The sequence below is a fragment of the Mytilus californianus genome, unplaced genomic scaffold (genome assembly GCF_021869535.1).
Source record: "Mytilus californianus isolate M0D057914Y unplaced genomic scaffold, xbMytCali1.0.p SCAF_15, whole genome shotgun sequence".
NCBI lineage: Eukaryota > Metazoa > Mollusca > Bivalvia > Mytilida > Mytilidae > Mytilus > Mytilus californianus.
Window position 1 is genome coordinate 29,725,619 of NW_026262637.1, and position 15,285 is coordinate 29,740,903.

The 15,285-nt window shown below is 31.3% G+C and overlaps 1 protein-coding gene across 1 annotated transcript in view; it reads right to left on the minus strand.

Annotated features, from left to right (window-relative positions):
• LOC127725832 (suppressor of lurcher protein 1-like) overlaps positions 1-15,285 on the minus strand; it is a 202,508-nt gene that overhangs the window by 182,221 nt on the left and 5,002 nt on the right. Inside the window, exons 2-3 of the mRNA XM_052233143.1 lie at positions 13,625-13,667; positions 9,283-9,330 (exon numbers count right to left, since the gene is read on the minus strand). The gene's annotated coding sequence lies outside the window, so the exon portion shown is untranslated. The remainder of the gene's footprint in view (positions 1-9,282; positions 9,331-13,624; positions 13,668-15,285) is intronic.

The following is a 15,285-nucleotide window of genomic DNA, read 5'->3' on the forward strand; positions in this document are numbered from 1 at the left end:
TAATAACTTTAGATTTTGCATTTAATATAAAAGAGCTATTCCTCACATCTCTGTATATTTTTACATTGTATAAACTTTTGATGAATGCTTTTGTATATATGTCTTACAATGCAAATTGTATTTTGAAATCCTAAACTTAAATATTATTGATGGGATTGACTTTATTCCTCAATTCTAAGAATTCAATTTGTAAGAAAGCCATATACATGGCTGCATTCAATTCACTGAAATCCTCATTAAATCTGTAATTTTTCATTCATTAAAATATTTTTTTTGTAAAGTAGGAAACCAACCAAGTGCCTTTCAACAAGCATTTTATAAGGATTTAACACTTTTTTATATTGGACAGACTTCTTAATTGGATGAGGTCTCTGTATTATCATGATGAATAGCAATTCTACATGCAACCTATACTGTCAGACTAAGGCTTTTAGAGAAGGGGATTTGGCTTTTATAATCAGGTTTATGAACCAAAAAATTTATCAAACTGACACAAAAACAGATGAAAGTGTAAGCCCGTTTTAATTTTCTAGCGATAAAAGATAAAGTATAAATCACTAAGTGTTTCTCTGGATTAGAGTTAATACCACTGAAACAAATTCTGTCAGACAACATTTTTTAAAATGAAAAATTATGCTTGACAATGATGTGGAGGCTAATGCAAAATAGATTCCCATGTGGTTTGTCAGGATAAATCTGTTTAAAAATTTGAATCCAACTTGGAATAGTAATTCAAGCCTACATAAATGGCTTTTGCCCATCAATTTTAATACTATTATCAAATTTTTCCTGCGTTATATTTTTAAATCATAATTGTATTTGCAAGAATGCAAGTTTATCATTGCAGTCAATTTATTTTTATAAAAGTTTTCAATTTAGTAACCAAATTGAGTTAAAAAGTGTCAATGTAAAAGAACGGCATAAATAAAGATATGGAGGAGAGCCATTAGGAAGAAGTTACAGCTGTAAATAGCAGTACTCTGGTTTTGATAGGGTGGTACAAATTCACACTAAATCTGTATTAAGGTATATCAGCTTTGTAAATCATTATCAAATCATTTACAGTATGCATAATTTAAGTTTAAGTAACACTCCTTCATCATAAATAGCTTTTACAAAATTTATAGATCTTTATATAGTAAGATTAGGTCAAAATAGAAAATAGTTGTATTTATTAAATTGGACAGACTTCTTAATTGGATGAGGTCTCTGCATTATCATGATGAATAGCAATTCCTAACATGCAACCTATACTGTCAGACTAAGGCTTTTAGAGAAGGGGATTTGGCCTACCAGTACCAACCCTAAAAAATTAATTAGTAAAATAAACAAGAATCGCTCACCTGATAAAGAAATATGCCATTTTGATGGTGTTTGTTTTTTATTGCAATCACTTATGTTCACTTATTTTGTAGCATTTTTGTAGGTCTTCCATTGCATGATGGCCCCTTTTTTTTTTTTTTTTACAGTTTACAGTTTACAGTCTATATACCTATCTATCAAAGCTTTTGAAAAAAAACTACATTAATGGCAATAAAAAAATCCTATAACTTAAACCTGGATAATTGGTAGAGCTCAACATTCTGAACATTTATGCTTCCCGTCTGATTTTCTCTATCTATAACAGTTTTCAAAATAATAGACAAAACTTGCATTTTACCTCTATGTTCTTTTTTTAGCCATGTCGGCCATCTTGGTTGGCAGGCAGGGTCATTGGACACATTTTTTAAACCAGATACGCCAATGACGACTGACAACGGACGCCAAGTGATTAGGAAAGCTCACTTGGCCCTATGGGCCAGGTGAGCTAAACATGAATAAAATGGATAAAAATCATCATTCAGGGGAATAATTTCTGTAAGGAGTAGGTTGACAATTTCAGACATGAAAACTGATTTGTAGATGTTATTGTGCTAAATATTTTTGCTTTGTAATGTTGCTGTCTATCTATTTCTTATCTGCAAAAAATCCATAAAAAGGGTAAAAATGGTCATTCAGGGGCAATAACTCCAAAAAGGAGCCTGTTGACAATTTTGGCCATGTTTGACTTATTTGTAGATCTGATTGGGCTTAACATCTTTGCTATTTACAATATCTCTGTATCTATAATAGTTTCTGTAGACAATGGATATGTTTGGTGAAGGTTAGACAAACGAAAATATCAAAACCAAAGTGTAGCCCCAATTTCAGAAATGGTGTTTGCAATCTTGTGATGCATTCCAAATCAAATTTGTTTAAGTTTGAAAAAAGGTTCAAATTGTGGTAACCAAAATTTTATTCCATCAATTGTTGCTGTTATCTTGACCTTTGACCTATTGACCATACAATCAAAAGGTATCTTCCTATTCCTATGGGGTATTATATATAAGGACATGTTTCGTACAGACATTCCTTGTGGCTTGAAATAATCTATCCGTAAACAGAAATGTTGATGCTGGGACAGCTGAAAGCCAAGACGATATTAATCATATTATGGGCCAAGTTTGAATTCCTTTGAAGTTTTCAAAAAATAAAGATTTATTTTTAGATTCTTAACTCTAATCCCCTGGGGCATGGGAATTGAAGACAGTTTTTTTTTAAATCTTTTTTCTGATTTGACACAAATTTTGCTATGAATTTTCAGGAATTTTGCAACTTGATAATATTACATAAAATATGAATATGAATAAACTAAATGAAAGGATAAGAATCAAAAGTTTAATTTTCAATGGCCTCAACACTGTCCTTATTCATTTCTTATTACTAGTAAGATAGAATTTAGCAATATATTATATTAACTTTCAAAATTAGCTTTCTGCACTTTAAGGAAGTCATTCATCATAAAAAAAATAATGTTGTGATCTTTTATTAAATCAACAAATATTTCTTAAATGTAATTTCTTCCATTTTCTTGCAACAAACTTCCATGTGAGTCTAATAAAGCACTGTGAGATTATCAAAACAAAATAATATTATGTCATCTGTTTCTAATCAACTTTTGTCAACTTGATCCAATCGTAGAAATTTCAACATTTGAATGATAAAGTTAATTGCAATGTAAATTAGAGGCCCAAAGGTGCCTGAGCAATGCTTGAAATACAGGGAAATGTTTCACAACAATGATCTTAGGTGTGCAATAACTCTGAACCAGAAGAGATATTTCAGCAACATTTGGCCAAAGCAAGATACTGTAAATTCAGATATTATTGTGTGCATTTATTATTGCGATTTTTCAAGAATGGACAAAAATGCGAGTTTTATTATTGCGATTTCAAAAAAGTGCATACCAGTCTATATATCAGTTATCAGAATGCGAGCTCTTATTATTGCGATACTCATCCAGTCGCATTATTCACATTAATAAAAACCTCACAATAATTTCTGACTTTACAATAGTCAGATTCCACTGGAATCCATAGTTGTAATGTAAGAAAGAACCAAAGAGCATGTTGAACAATAATTCTGAGACAAAACAGATATTTCAGCAACATGCATTTGGCAAAAGCAAGCTTGACAGATTACAATAGAGATGCAAGACAATAATTTGAACCCATTGGAATATGCATGCCAACTGATGTGACCTCAGTTAGAGGTGGCTGTGCATGTGCTTACTATGTTCAGTTATTGAAAAGAATGTCAGCTGAAAAAGTGAAACTAGGAGAAAAAAACAAAAAAACAAAAATACCAAACTCCAAGGAAAATTCAAAACGGAAAGTCCCTTAACAAATGGCAAAATCACAAGCTCAAACACATCAAATGAATGGAAAACAACTGTCATATTCCTGACTTGATACACTGATTTTAGTTACTGATTCTATCATTCAGCACGTAAAAAATTCATTAATTTTTTTTTTATCTATGATATGAAATCAAACAGAAAAATTGTCATTATACTATTGCATGTGCTGTCTATATTTATCTATTTATGTTCATATCAGGGTCACATGCTAAATTCAGTAATTTTGAGGTCAAGTCAAATTAGAATTCCATGCATCATTTATTGTTCCTTACGGAACTTTTGTAACTCTGATGTACATTTTAGTATGTTATAAATCAAATTTGATAGTTTGGGTTAATTTGGTGAACATGTATTTGGTAACATATTTCCCTACAAGATTGTACCATTAAATCATTATTTGGTGGTTCCAGCATACTTCCTTTGTAATTACCAGTGTTTGTTTTCTATCCAACCCCCTCTTCTCTGAGGCCTTTCTGCCATGTTCAATTTATCAATAGTAAAAAATATAAATTGATGCCATTGATGACAATTAAGGTTATCTACTAAAACTAAAAAATAAATAAATTCTATTCCATCAGTTTGGATCATTTTGTCCTTTACAGTATATTCCTGAGTTTTTTCATTAAATTTTTTGACAACTTTTCTGTTTGTAGTAATAAGGGTAGCCTTGTTATGGTGGGAGTTAAGGTTTTCAAATGTCTTTGAGTTTTCAAGGGATTACAAAACAAAAGACAACAAAAATAAAAAACATTTTCACGAAATACTACATAAAAAACTATAGACTCTGTAATCCTTACCCCCACCAAAAAACTGGGGATAATCTCAGGTGCTCTGAAATGATAAACAGCTTCTGCTACAATAGCGGCACCAATGTGCAACACATGGGAAATACAAATTCAGTGACAAGTCTCATCCAGTGATGTCACAATCAAGGAACAGAGGACAGGATTGGAGTTACAATTACTAGTAGGACATATCAGGGGTCATCTGTAACACATATATTCCATAGAGGACAAGCAACTCATCATGATCGTTTCGGTAACTCTGGAAGGATGACTTCAACGTTAACTTACCAATTGGAACCCTTGTTTCAATAGCTTAAGCCAGCAGCAACTCTCTATCACGGAAATTATGTTAGGAAACACAAGCCCCATATGCAGGCGCTGCTGGAAAATTGCTATATAGGAATGGAAAGCTCACAATCAGAAAGCTAAAATCATCCCTTTTGTCATGAAGTACTGTTCTCAACTGACCCTAATTGTCAATTACTAGATGTAGCTCAAGATATGAGGCACTGTGTCTAACTTTGAATTATTTAGTGCTAGAACATCATGCATATAGCAGAACGTGAAGTTAAAGGATATGGCTAGCATCTTTTCATTCTTCCTGAGAAGCGCCTGTTTGACATTTGCCTCATATAAATAAAGGAATTAAAGAACCTTAGTGAGCGCGCTCACATACCCCACGTCCCCACATTGTCACTGGAGAAATAAAATAACTGTAAGAAAAAAAAATTTTGTATAAGAAAAAAAAATTGAATCATAATTTCCTGTCGATATGCACATCTACATAGTATGTCCTTATTATCTACAAAGTTTCATGAAATTCTGTTGTGTGGTTTCAGAGGAGTTGCGATGACAAACTGTTGCAGAGGTATATTGAAGCAAATAAGTTCAAAGGGGCGTAACTCCTAGAAAAAAATTTGAATCATAATTTCCTGTCGATATGCACATCTACCTAGTATGTCCTTATTATCTGAAAAGGTTTCATGAAATTCTCTTATGTGGTTTCAGAGGAGTTGTGATGACAAACTGTTGCAGAAGTATATTGAAGCAAATAAGTTCAAAGGGGCATAACTCCTAGAAAAAAAATGGAATCGTAATTTCATGTCGATATGCACATCTACGTAGTATGTCCTTATTATCTGAAAAGGTTTCATGAAATTCTGTTATGTGGTTTCAGAGGAGTTGCGATGACAAAAGGTTGCAGTAGTTTATTGGGCAAATAAGTTCAAAGGGGCGTAACTCCTGGAAAAAAAATGGAATCGTAATTTCCTGTCGATATGCACATCTACATAGTATGTCCTTATTATCTACAAAGATTCATGAAATTTTGTTGTGTGGTTTCAGAGGAGTTGAGATGACAAACTGTTGCAGTAGTACATTAAAGTAAATAAGTTCAAAGGGGCGTAACTCCTGGAAAAAAAATTGAATCGTAACTTCCTGTCGATATGCACATCTATGTAGTATGTCCTTATTATCTACAAAGTTTCATGAAATTTTGTTGTGTGGTTTCAGAGGAGTTGAGATGACAAACTGTTGCAGTAGTACATTAAAGTAAATAAGTTCAAAGGGGCGTAACTCCTAGAAAAAAAATTGAATTGTAATTTCCTGTCGATATGCACAACTACATAGTATGTCCTTATTATCTAAAAAGGTTTCGTGAAATTCTGTTGTGTGGTTTGAGAGGAGTTGCGATGACATGAAACAGGACTGACGGACTGACGGACTGACAGACTGACAGACGGACGAACGGGTCAAAAACATTATACCCTCCGCAACTCGTTGAGTGGGGTATAACAATTCGTTAAAAAGTGGGGCACACAAAACTGCTGTTTGTTTGTTGAAAATTATAATTATTCCTAGGGTAACATTTTAATATATTGTCAATAAAAAAAATTCAAGCATCTTGATGATGTCAGTCTCAAAGAATTTTTTGTTTCAATCAGAGTAGTAGTTTTACAATGTCTGATTTGTCTTTTTCAAAAAGATCTGTCGAGATGTCACATGTTTTTGTATACAATAACATATGATTCATTAACCAATAAATAGATTACTTTTGAACTTAAACAGTATTTTCGGAATTTCTTTTTATAGTAGTTGGCTTAAACTGTCATTATCTATTTTTAGTTTTTGGACTTTTAAATCTTCAGTCTTAACTTATAAAGAGTGAAATCATCATAATTCTAACTCTTTTTTTGTTGATCAGCATTATCCAAATACAGAAACTTTTGGTGTATCTCAGCCTAAAAATAGATTTTTATTCATCTATAAGTGGCAAGTAAAGAACTCACATTATCTACTGCCCTAATCAAACGTCAAGAAGCATATCAGAATCTTCTGAGACTCATTAGACAAATCACAGATGCAACATGAATGACAGCCCTATTATTGTATATCCTTTCATAATTTACTTTTGATATATCATATCGGCCATGAAACCCCAAACAAAACTACCTTACAAGTCATAAAAAGACAGCAACTCAATTTAAAAGCAATTTCATTTCAAGAATGAAAAGTTTTTTGTTTCTCAACACAACAAATATAGAAAAATCACACAATGGGAGTATACAATCGAGATATGATTCAGTATGATCTCTTGAATTATTATTTTTTGTCTGAAAACAATGGACATATCTCAGATATGATACCCTCTGATTGACAGTTCAATCATCAATAGATACTTTTTATGGTTAGACTTGTAATACTTCAATTATCTGTAGTCACGGAAACTTATAGACAAAGACGTACCAGGGGAACACACTCATTGTAGATCAGTTTAATATAAAATTATAGATTCAATGCTATCAATAATATCAAAGGAAAAGTCAAATCAAAGTGTTTATGTAGTATACAATTTCAATTTCTGTTTAAATATTCATAACTTCGATTATTTTTCAGAAGAATGTACATTACATGCAACCATTATAAATTTTGCAGAAACAAATTTCTAACAAGAATACTGTGAAATTGTTATTATTGTTTAAATCTTGAATAAATCTAAATAATTACAGTTTCATGTAACAACATATTTAAGAAGTTTAAAAATCCAACTGCCTGAAAATTAGACAGCAGCTGAGCAGATCAAACTAACTGTTCACTATCATTATAACATCTTCACATAAACATTCAACAAATATTAAATTTTCAAATGTTCTCTTAAAATTCCTGTAATCAGGTTAACAACCTGTTATTTCTATTTACAAAATACAAACTCATACATAACCATTAAAATATTGACACTTATCTATTGTTGAAGACCATAAGTTGATCTTTATTTTTTTCAAGATGATTTTTTTAAATGTAGTTTGGACGTATTCCGCCATTTTTGATTGTAAAATAGCAGAAAACTATCAGTCTGGATCTTTAATGAAATGTGCAAATTTTGAGAAAGGAATATAGTTCATTTGAAAGACTTAACATTTAAATGAAAAAGATTATGCGATTTATCTTATTTGTTTTTTACTGTTTTTACAAATACAGTATATTTTTTGTTTTATTTAATTTTTTTCAACTTTGTCATAAAAGGGGAGATAACTCCGATTAAGTAACTTTAATATAGGAATGTGTTAGGAATTTTCCTTTTTTTGATTTGTGACAAGAAAACGTGTTCAGTGACACAAATTTTTATTTTAATAAGATTTATCTTCTCATATTTTATCTTAAAGTTCTATCGTTTAGTTTTCTTTCTATCACACAATTGACAAAATTGAGTTTTTCTTGTATAATCTATTCAAAACCTGACAATTTTGCATAACCTGTAGCTTGAAAAAAAGCTACGTGACCTGTACTTTTTATATTTTTGAAAAAAGCATGATAATAAACTACATTTTAAATTGACAAATTTAAAAACTTCTAAATATTTCAATTTAAACCCTCCATCTACCTTAACATTGGTTTGCTGTCTCATTGACATCATGTCTTCTCATAAATATATATATGTTTATCAATTTTTGGCAGGAATCAATTATTCTTAAAATGTTTCAAAAGTTTTCTTTTAAATATTGTAATTTTCTGTTGACACCAAAACTGTTCCAGCAAAACAATGGTAAATTGTTTGTTGCTTCTCAGGAGTAATTTTGATCTTAATAAATCATCATGTTTCAACAAACTTCTATAAACTGTTTTGGCATTACCTACTTTTTATTTGTTATAATTTTGTCTTCTGATACACATAATTTATATGGCTTCAACTAAGGAAAGGTCCATTGGAGCTTTTGTGTTTATAAGGACCTCTTGTATCAGTGTTTTCTCTCTTTTACTCAATCCTAACCTTGTGAAAGAGAACCAGTTAAAACATAACGATTGCTGTTGTAAATGTTTTATGTTCTCAAATGAAACATTTGTAATTCTTGTATTAACCAATATCTTTTTTCAAAAGAAATTATGAATTGATATATAGTAGCCAGTATGTATTTTATCCTTAGCTTTAGTGCAAATTATCTCTTACTTAAATTGGCTTCTCAATAGGTACATAGGATTATAAATCAATGGTTTCTTATATTCAATACATATTTACTTTGTTCCTAATTACTGTTCTAGAATTCAAAATTGCAACATTCACCATTACATACAATATAATCATACTGTCAATTTTAGGCTTGTTCCATGCTAAAATCAATAATCTATATTGCATTCAAATCAAATTCATCAGTTAAAATTTCATAACTTTTTTCAATTCTGTAATAAAATGTCATGAAGGCAAGCAATATTTCAATCTTATTTCATTTTTTCATTATGAAATAAAGCTGAAAAAATAATAAAAGGTGAACAAAATTGACTGACCTTATATTTCTTTTTTTCTCTTCTCTGTTAGAATCCTATAGCCATTATCTGTAACAATTATATAAGGTTAAAAAATTGTTCAAGGATGAAGAAATCTTAATCACTTTTAAAAACAATCCTCTCTCACTAAATCAGCTCTTGTTCACATCACTGCATTCCAATGTAGTAAAAATGAGACTTGATTGTACTGACGATATCAAACGATACGATTCTATTGTTCGTCAATAATTGATAAAGATTGCTAACGCTGATAAAAAGACATTACACGACCTAATCTAAGCCAATGCAAACTTTCACCGTCAATCAAGTTCCAAGTATTTTGTTATTTCCTTTCTAACCAATATGCAACTAAACGTTTCCAAATAAAGAAATTAACTCCTTGAAATACATGACACTATTCCGTTGGCCATTGGGAGTAAAATGAAGAAAATTAAATCCCAGGTTGAATGACACTAAACAAGACAGTATATTGAAATCTAGTGGATTACCAAATTTGATTTTATACTAGGGAACAAATAATCGTGAATAAAAACGACATCAATGGGGAATAACGATAAGGTTAGAATGTCATCAAGATAGGAAAATGTCCATAAGTGATATAAAAACATGTCTATAATTGACAAATAAGCATTGATTGGTTAGACTTAACAATAACCAACCATACTTTTTCAACAATTTCTTTAATGAAAAGTCTCATGTATATCATTGCTAACTCAATAAAACAGATATTCTTTCAAGTTTTATAATGAAGGCATTGCCATTAGGTGTTTTTTTTTTCTACTGGGAACTCCTAGCTTAGATCATCTAATGCAATTAGATCACAAATTGGTCAAATAAGTATGAAACATCTGCGACTCAGAGCATCAAATATGTATTTCAGACAAACACAAACCTTAGAAAAGAGGCAATGAGAAGATGAGATGAAAATTTGTATTGAAATTAAGGCAATCTTTCATCAAATGTATACTTTATTTGATTTTTTTTTTTTTTATGGTGTTGTTTGGCTGTCACAATGATGTATAACCTATATCTCTTTTTATTCATATCAATTGTACATTTTGACAAGAGCGGACATTCTGAAATGTTTTGCCTGCATGATTATAAATGAATAACTTTATTTTGAGATAAGGGTCTATAACTACATGTATTAAAGAATCTCAACATTGATCAGTGAACAAAGAGAAAAACTCTGACAGAGAGAGAAAACAAACCTTAAGTAGTTCTTTAAAAGTAAATATACTTTGAGTAGTTGCAAAACTGTAACCCATTAGCAAGAAAATTAATGATCAATGAACCCTGAAATTAATGTCAAGATCAAGTGAACTATGTCAGATAGACATGAACAATTTACAATGCCTCTAAAGACCAAATATAGCTCACCTTTTTCTCATGGCCACTGAAAAACTGACCATAGCACAAATCTTAATGTTTGATCAATGAATGCATTCAAATGAGATAAGGGTAAGTTCATCATGTCAGACAAGACAAGTATATCCTACAATGATTCTTTAGATCACATATAGTTTACCTAATACTCACAGTAACTGAGAAAATCATCCAAATCACGAAAACTTAATGTTAATAAATGAACCATGAAGACGAGGTCAAAGTTAAGTCAAACAAAAATGTACACCTAACAAAGATTCTGTACACCAAATATTATCATCTTCTGTCAGTTATTGGATGAAATAAGACAACTAATCACTGTTTATTACACAATGAAAACACCAAAGGTCAGGTGAGGCCTGTCTGATGAACATGTACAACAATAATACTGACTTAATATAGTTGACATATTACTAACAGCAACTGAAAACTCAGTTTATCCTGAAAGTATAGTACATTTATTATTGTCATGTTTTCAAAGTACCATGCAAAAAATGTCAAGCCGTCAGCTAGGGACTCCTGTCAGATGTCAGGGTCAGCTAGGGACTCCTGTCAGATGTCAGGGTCAGCTAGGGACTCCTGTCAGATATCTGGGTCAGCTAGGGACTCCTGTCAGATGTCAGGGTCAGCTAGGGACTCCTATCAGATGTCAGAGTCAGCTAGGGTCTCTTGTCAGATGTCAGGGTCGGATTGAGACTCCTGCAGATGAATATTCCTACATTATGATTCCATAGACCAAATACAGATGAGAAACTCACCTTATCATGAAAACTCTGATTTCAGTAAGTCTTTGAACTCTGAAAATGAGGTCAAAGACAACATTTTTTATATCAGAAGTAAATTGGAAAGAACAATTTTAAAAGACAAAATTTGGATTTTCTAGTTCTCCACTTCCCCTTGAAATATTAAGCTTTTTACAATAAGTCAATGCTGTAAAAAGTCTCCAACATATACTTCTCTCTCATAATCGATCAAATCTGATAGAATGCAAGACAAACAACAGAAGACTTCTTTTGGCTAATCATAAATGCTTTATAAGAGCCATTTACCAGACTACTGGTTCTGCCAACTGTTCACATAGATTCCTTCACAAGTACAGTCTCAAAAACTTTTAAAGTACTAAATAAATAAGAGGACTCTCCCAATATCGTTTCACTAATATCTTTTAATATTTCAATTATTATTAATTAATAGTATAGTAATTCCAGATGGGTCAACCGATATGATTCTGATATCTTGAGGGAAAAGGTGGGCACAAACTTAGTTTAAAATAGTCTATAACAGTGTTCTCCCCAGGATTTTTGGATAGCACCAGGGTAACGCGTGTGGACTTCTTGGTGAAATATTTCATGCAATCAGTTGTGTCGCGTCGCGTCGTTTAGCTCTAGTTACTGTAGTTTTTATGTCTCTTGTTTTGTTTTAACACTCTGGTACTGTGTTATGTAGACATTGATTCAGAAAATTATTGGTAAAAAAGAAGTAAATAAAAAAACAGTTTGTATACTTTAATATTTTTTTAAATAAATAGATTATGATTCATAATAAAATATTCATCTGAATTTAAAGTAATTAAATCTTTTATAAAATCCAAAATCAATAAAAATAAAATATCATTCAAAAGAGAACAAAAATTTTCAATTTAAAAAACATTCTAGTTTCTAGAAAAAAAGTTGTTGAATGTGAAAGGATTCCTGTCATAAGAAGATATAAAATTAACAAGAACAATTGCAAATATTGTTTTATTATTTGAACCAGTTTCTATCTTAGATTTTCTTTTTTTAGAACATTTTGCAATAGATTTCATGTAAATATTAACCTTTCTTGTCTTTGGTGATAATCAAACATAGATACAGACTTAACACTGCCCTAAAATCTAAATCTTTATTTGTCATAAACCATTTAAAAAGAATTCCTAAATCTATAAATTTATCTTTGGTCTATAGATCTATAAGTAACCATATTCAATGTCAACAACTAAGTCTCCCTATTTCCCGCCTAAATGACAGGAAGTAGATATAAATAGATTTAACATGTGCTTACGGATAAAATTTGCAAGATTACTTCTGTTATTTATTAATCATGGATATAGATTTCCAGTTTGAAGGTACAGTCATGCATTTTATTTATAAAATATAATAGATTGCAATTAATTGTAAATAAACTTGAATATTCGAAGCGAACTAACTGGGTCATGTGATATGTACAGACAGATACTAGTTTGAAACCCGACTATCATGCAATAACTAGGTCATAATTAAAGATAATATTGGCCATGGTTTAATCAGAGACATATAATACTATAATATAAGAATTGGGAAATGTATAGTTGTCCATTATACGTAATGAGCCACCATTATGATGTACAAAAAATGTACCTATCGGGTCAAGACACTGTTTGTGTACAAGATCTACAAAGTATTTGCCGACTTGTCACAGGTCAGTGCTTGGATGGAGAGTGAAGCCATAAAATAGTTATCTGTGATCATAAAGTTATGAACTCTTAATTAAAACACAAAAGAATCATGTTACAAGTGTTAATTACATCGATTAAATCCAATCAACAAGGTTAACCTCATAAGGTAAATCGATCACGTGGTGTAAACAATCTGTGTTGAACTGGTTTGAACTGGTCAAATTGCACCTGGAATTTTATACCGCACGGAAAAGATTTAACAAGTTGTTTAAAACTTTAACGATTTACGATTTTTTAACTGAAAATTTTAGCACCACGGAGAAAAATTATACATCGCGGTAAGAACGATACCACCACGGGAAAAAATTATACATCGCGGGCCCGCGGTCCTTTAAGGGCCTGGGGAGAACACTGTATAATGCTCCGTAATTTCATTAAATTTGTATTTTCCCAAAAGAATCCTAGGGAAGACTATTGTGTGGTGGTACAAGCACTAACAAGCTCTTCAGATGAGTTACAAACATGAGATAAACATAATCTTACCTCATCAAGTTTAATGTATCTGTTCTGTTACTTGTTTGACAGACTGTAAATAACAACAATCAACTAACAAAAACAATTATACACACCAGTTATCACAACTATCTTTGAAGACTGAATATCACTGGAAAATTGTTTGAGCTATGGGTAATTAGAATAGCAAACTTTCAAAATCAAATCTAAATAGAAATTTTCAATTATCTAGACAACCATAAAATAATGGCTATGTTGAAGAAAATGTCCAAGAACAGTTAAAATATAAGAATAAATGTGTTAGAATGTCACTGAATATAACATACCCAATTGTGAACCATGATAAAAGTATCAATCTGATTAAAATACAGAAATCCTGTGTCCAAGTTTTGCTTACAAGGATCTGAAACGCTCCATTCTACTTTCTGTTTTTAAGACCTTTAGGGATCCTCTGGATTTGTCGAATTAATACACACCTTCAAAAATTTGAAGGCTGAAATTTCATTGGATGATGTAATAATTAACAGAACAGAAAGTAAAAAGGAGTGTTGTCAGATCCTTGTACACAAAGCTTGGACACAGGATCTGTATTTTACACGGATTGCTCAAACACGATATTGAAGTCTCATAGTGTTTAAAAGGTTGTGGGTATGTTGGCTGCTCTGTATGAGTCAACCTAGCTTATATACCACTATGGGTTGTGTCGAAATAGACAAAGACAAATTTTTAACCAAAGTCGTTCAAGTATAAAGTATATGTCATGATGACCCGAATGTTATTGATTGTGTTGTACTATGTAAAGCGATTGTAATTGTAAAATATATTTTGAAACATTGATATATCATGAAAGATATCTTAGGCATACCTGCCAACTGTCACTATTTGCGGGGGACTTCCCCCATGAAAGCTCCCAAATGGAAATTTTAAAAGAGCAATTTTGTCCACAATTTAAAACAAAATAATCAATTTTACCATGGCTATAGGATGGCAAATGTAGGTCATAGTGACAAATATGTTTGTTACAGTTGCTTGGTAACTTAAAGCAAAACCATTTAGGGACTTATTGACATACAGAAATATCTCAATCATATTGGGCGATCCAGATACATACAACATATTTTAGTCCATGTTTAACTTAAAATTGATTTTATTGATTTTTGGTGTTAAACACCACTTTTAGCACTTATTGGCCATTTCCTGGCGGGCAGTTTTTATTGGTGGAGGAAGTCGGGGTGGCCAGAAAGAACCACAAACCTGCCACAGGAAAACTGTCAATCAATTGGAATCGAATGCACCTGCCACTTGCACTTAAAACACATGGCTTATTATCCTAAATACTCATTCCTTTATGCTGGAAATAACAGGCCTTGTCTGATACATAAGATATCAAAGTTCAGCAAATAATTGACTTCTTGCTTGATGGGCTTATAGCTTACATTGACAGAAAGCAGGTGTGGAGAATAAAAGTCATAAAGAAAATTGGTCTATCATGCAAGTGCTGGAGCTTATGGTTAACAGATAAATAGTAAATGACTTTGGAAAATCTGACTTTATCATAAAAATGTTTGTGGTTTTGGTTATTTTCAAATATTTTAAAATAAAACTCCAATTATAAAAAAACAATTTCTTCAATCTTCAAGATGTGTTATTCTAAACAAATGCAAAAATAATGTGATAACTGGTCCAAGAAA